The sequence below is a fragment of the Alligator sinensis genome, unplaced genomic scaffold (assembly GCF_000455745.1).
Source record: "Alligator sinensis unplaced genomic scaffold, ASM45574v1 scaffold7_1, whole genome shotgun sequence".
NCBI classification, from domain to species: Eukaryota; Metazoa; Chordata; order Crocodylia; family Alligatoridae; genus Alligator; species Alligator sinensis.
This window is the reverse complement of record NW_005841843.1, coordinates 5,238,350-5,243,741: the sequence shown is the minus strand read 5'-3', so window position 1 is coordinate 5,243,741 and position 5,392 is coordinate 5,238,350. Positions and strand designations below refer to the sequence as shown.

The window sequence follows — 5,392 nt, the reverse complement described above, 5'->3', positions numbered from 1 at the left end:
TGCAGACCAAGCCCTACGAGGAGAGACTAGAGAACCTGGACCTTTTCAGCCTCCGCAAGAGAAGGTTGAGAGGCGACCTTGTGGCTGCCTATAAGTTCATCACGGGGGCACAGAAGGGAATTGGTGAGGTTTTATTCACCAAGGCGCCCCCGGGGGTTACAAGAAATAATGGCCACAAGTTAGCAGAGAGCAGATTTAGATTGGACATTAGGAAGAACTTCTTCACAGTTAGTGGCCAAGGTCTGGAATGGGCTCCCAAGGGAGGTGGTGCTCTCCCCTACCCTGGGGGTATTCAAGAGGAGGTTGGATATGCATCTAGCTGGGGTCATCTAGACCCAGCACTCTTTCCTGCCTATGCAGGGGGTCGGACTCTGATCTATTGAGGTCCCTTCCGACCCTAACATCTATGAATCCATGAATGCGCAGAGCTGACCCAAGCAGGGTGCGGGGCCTGGGGCAAATTAGCCCATGCGGGGCCCCACCCCCACTCTGATCTGGGCCCTGGACCTGAAGAAGCTGCTGTCACCAATGCTGGTGGCAGCATCAGCGGGAGGGAGGGAGAGGTAGCAAGCAGCTGGATGCAGAGCCGCCTCTCTGCCCGGCTCCACGCCACCTCTGCTCCACCCCACTCCGTGGGGCCCCCCAAAGCGCGGGGCCTGGAGCAGTCACCCTGATTCACACCCCTCTAGGTATGGCCCTGGTAATGTGCATTAAATCTAATAGCTCCGGGTGCCTGGAGATGTGCCAGGAGGCTGTTCTGATGTGCTGTAATTACAGTGCATCAGAGCAGACAGCTAATTAATAGGGGTGAGCGAAGCAGGCCCTATTTGATTTGGATTCAACCTGAATCAGAGTCAGTAATTTGATTTGTTGATTTGGATCACTGTCCCTGATTCAATTGGGCCAAATCCGAATCTGAAGATTCAATGCTGATTCAGAGAATCAGCGATTAGGACATAGACACAGCTTTAAATGTTTTTTCTATATACCTCAAGGTACCAGCATGGCTTCTGAATGCTGCAATGCTGGGGTGGATGGAGCATCACACCGAGCATGTGGGGCCCTCCACATGCTCAGTGGCAAACCTGGAAGTGTTCACTTCTGGGTCAACCGGGGAGCATGCAGGGGAGCCCCCCTGCACCTCTCCAGGCTGCGTGATCAGCTGTGGGGGGACCCCAGGTGCCCCCCAGACCCAGGAGGCACCAGTTGCCGAGCTCGGGGTGCATGGGGGGGGGCAGTACGCTCCCCAGCAGACCCGGAAGTGGACTGGAAGTGCTTCTGGTCCATTTCTAGGTCTGCTGCCAAGCACACTGGGGAGCAGCCCGCGCTTCTGTAGGACACTCCATGCGCCCCACCATCACTGTGTTCACAAGTTGCCTGCTACCTAGAGGTATGTAGAAAAAAACATTTAAAGCTGTGTCTATGTCTGAATCTCCAAATCTTCCCGAAGCAATTCGGAGGGTTCTGATTTGATTCAGAGAGATTAAAGGGTCCTCTGATTCTATTCGGATTCGGAGATTCAGCCACCAAATCGGGCCAAATCTCCACCAATTGAATCGGGGACTGAAGCTTCACACAGCCCAACTAATTAGCACACTTCAGCCAGCTTCTACGTCTTGTAGAAGTGTTCCTGCACTTCAAAATGGCAAAGGGGGTGCTTTAACACTCATTCGACAAGCTTTAGTTAAAGTGCCCCCACCGCCATTTTGAAGTGGAGGCACAGTGGGGACACTGATAAACGAGATGCTGTGGGTACTCCCATCACCCCAGTAGCATGTGTAAAAATGCCCTCCATTGTGAGGTACCAGAAAAATGTGTATTAGCCTATTTTAATGTACATTAAAGTGCACATGTAGATGCACCCATTCCAAAGTAAAGTATTCATGGATGACAGGTCCATTGAGAGCTATTAAATAGAAGAATGAGGCATGTCTTTCTGACATCCCTAAACCTATGATGGTTGATGCCAGGGAGAGAGAACAATAGATATGCCCAGTATCTGTACTCTCCCCCTAAAGCAATAGTTCCCAACCTTTTACTCAGCATAACCCCATTTCCTCAGCATGTCCCCTTATTCCCAACCTGCAGTCCAAACCCCCTAGGTAGCCCTCACTCTCTACCCACAGTCCCCTGGCCCTGCCAGTGCCCCTCACTCCCACTGGTGCCCCTCACATGTTACCTGTAGCCTCCTGCTCCTCCCAGCCCTGCCAGTGAGGGCCCCCAGCTGTCAGGGCTACAGGACCAGGGCTAGGGAGCTAGGAGTTGTGCCCCTTGCTGCTGCCAGGCAGGCACAGGGCTCCTCGCCATGGCAGTGCAGCCGGTGTGGGGCTCCCAGCAGAGACACTGAGCCGCCCTGCTCTGCCCCAAAGACCCCAGGGGACGGCAGCAGGGCAGAGAGCCCCGAGCTCGCAGAGGGCAGCCTGTATCTGTCCCCACCCTGTACATAAATCTGGGGGCACATGCTCCCTTATGTCTCCCTCCCCATGAGTGTGAGACCCCATTTTTATTGTTGTGACCCCAAATGGGGTCTTGACCCCAAGGTTGGGAACTGCTGCCCTAAAGCCTCTACTACTCATTACTGGTAGAGACTGTATACCAGGTTAAATTGGCCATTGGTCTGACCCAGTATGGCATGTCATATGATCCTAAGAGCAGGTTTATAGGGCAGTTACAGTGGAATGGTTGACATGCTATATAAAGTTGAGACCTTAATTTGCCTCGTTGTAACTTTTCTAAGTGCCCATATGCTAAACCTAGGTACATGGATTATGTGGGTAGCTGTGGAGATACAACAGCACACGTTTCAGGGATCAGACTATGTCCCTAGGAGCTTTGATGTGCTTGTACTGTCCATGCTAAAGCCATGCTGGCATTCCTTTGCCACTAATGTTACCCCTCCTAGCTAGAAAAAAAAGCCAGCTTGGGCATGCTTATCTATACTGAAGTCATCCTTCCCTTTGCAGTCTACTCTAATTTGCCTCCAGAGATCACACAACCCAGTGTCTATTGGTACTGGAACCTAATCCTGATTCCTTTGCCCCCAACCCCTGGCTTGTGCTTTAGTGAGTACTTCAGGCTATCGCATGCTGATAAGTTTTAGGTTTTTCCGCTACCATGTTTAGATAGATCCTTTTCTTAACAGTAGTTTTGCAACTTGTGACTAGTTAGTCCATAGTGACTAATGCATAGATACGCCAGAATCTAGGCTCCAGAAATGTTGCAAGAAACCTTGAGAAAGTCAACATGTAGCTTGCCTGGGGCAGCTCAGATGGAACAAAGATAGTGACATGTAAAATAGGCTCGCTCTTATAATGTTGAATTCCTGCAGCAGTAGTAAGCTTACTTGTACCTTAGGGGAAGGGAAGGGACCAGAAACCCTTTTGCAACAAAAAAATGTGTCTTAACTAAGGCTGATAAAATTTGACAGCTGAAAGCAATGGTTCCACCAAACCATGCTCCATTGAGCCCCCCCTTTTAAGTGAACACGTGTTGATTAGGGTATCCTTTATCCATGAGAAGGTGAGGGTTGATCCATTGGTTTAAAGAGTTTGAGAGCCACAGTTTTAGTGCAGTAGATTTTGCTCCAAGAAGCTAGCAATGTAAAGGCTCTTTCCCATAAAGAATAGCATGACTGGGCATCGATATGAGAAAGCAAGGTAACCTAAACAGAGGCAAGGTCAATGGCATGTTAAATTACATCACCAAAAGAACTGTGGATTTGGTGGCACTAATTAATTCTAAATGGGTGCAGTGGAATCAGCTGGTCATTTACCAAACTATATAGTACTGTAACAATTACTGGCTGGCGTTAAGTATGCCTGAAAGTATTAAAAAATAGCATGTCATGAAAATATAGCATGACAAGAACAAGGAAATTGCCCCTCCATTTTAAGTAGCTTTTGCACACTGGTTCTAGTTCAGAGTCTCTTCATCTTTTATTGTGTCTAAACAGATATTGATAAGATCTAGCTAGAGTGAAAGACTGGCTAGGTTTCAACTTTCTCCCTGATTGATTGATTTATTTATTTATTTAGGTTGAAATAGTAACATTAGCCTTACTTTGTAATTACTTGTGTTTTTAACAAGTCACTAAGAACTGTTGCAATCCCAATGGAATGACAAATGCCATTTCAAAGCCATACAATTTCCTCGGCAAATTAACATTTTCCAGCGAGAGTAACTACTCAGTGGTACCACATGCCGGCTCTAGTCCATCTAAGTGCCTACTCAAAAGACAGCAAGTGGAGTGTATTAACATTTCCTCAGTTAAACTGTTTGGTTAGTGATTTCCTCATTCAGAAGTCACATGATTTCTATTAAGCTAGCAATAGCTTCAGTTCTTCACAGTACTTGGGCATAATACAGGTTTCTTAATGATTCCCATAAAGCAGATTGATGTGAGTCTAGTATGAGCTTTAATATGTGGCTGATTGGCACAAAGTCTGGTTAAAGGAACAGCATCAACTTGCATTGGACAGTAGTGAACTAAAGACACACACGCACCCGCCCCCCCACCCTAAGTAGCAAAAATAGACAACTTTAAAAGAAAAAGAGTGGGGTGCAAATGCCATCTCCAAGGCATAATCCCAGGAGCCTGCCCACAGGTTGAAAGGGTGTGAAGCAGGAAGTTTCTGCCCAACTGAATACTGCCACTGCATCAAGTGTGGCTATAAAACCTGTGGTCACAAGGCGAGGTGCACTTTATAGCTCTTGTCCGGTATGATTGCCTTGGGTTTGCTTCTCGCACACAACAGCAACCCCTCCGTCTATTTAAGCTTCTCCTGACTTAGGAGAAGAGTAGCCCTGTCCGCCCTAAACGTCCTGGCAGTTCTTTGCTATCCAGGCACTACCGCTGAGCATATTTTTCAAGCAGACTGACCCGCTCGTTCATTTCAGGGCTTCCTCTCTCTTTCCGTGCAAAAACCCATTTACAAACGAGTGGGAGTCGGCCACATTGGGTGGCCCCCATCAGTGCCAATGAAATGCTGCAGGAGTGCAGGTGGTAGCCCAGCAGTGGCAACGGCCCTGGCACATTGGAGCAGGCTTGCAGTTGGGGCTGGTGGCAAAGCCCCTCTGTGCGGCCACAGCGGCGGGGCTGGCGGCTCGGCCGGACCGAGCTGCTCCTCTGTGAAATGGGCACAGCGAGTGAGAGGCGCCAGGTTCGCGAGGCAGCCACGGCTGCAGGCGAGAGGCACGACCCGGATTGCCCCAGGGCCAGGGTCCCCGCAGGCGGCAGCGGCGGAGCGGTGACCGCTCCCCCCGCGGGCACTGGGCGGCCGCTCGCTGCAGACCTGGCGCCTCGGGCGGGGCGGGGCCTCCCCGCCTCTCCTGCCGGACAAGCCGGTCCCGCCCGGGGGAGGCACGTAGCAGGCGGCTGCCGGGCGGGGGGGCC

General features: G+C 50.3%; 1 protein-coding gene across 4 annotated transcripts in view; it reads left to right on the top strand.

The window, feature by feature from the left end:
• The window catches only part of LOC102385979 (rho GTPase-activating protein 7-like), a 177,311-nt gene that overhangs the window by 135,005 nt on the left and 36,914 nt on the right, over positions 1-5,392 (top strand). The window lies entirely within an intron of this gene.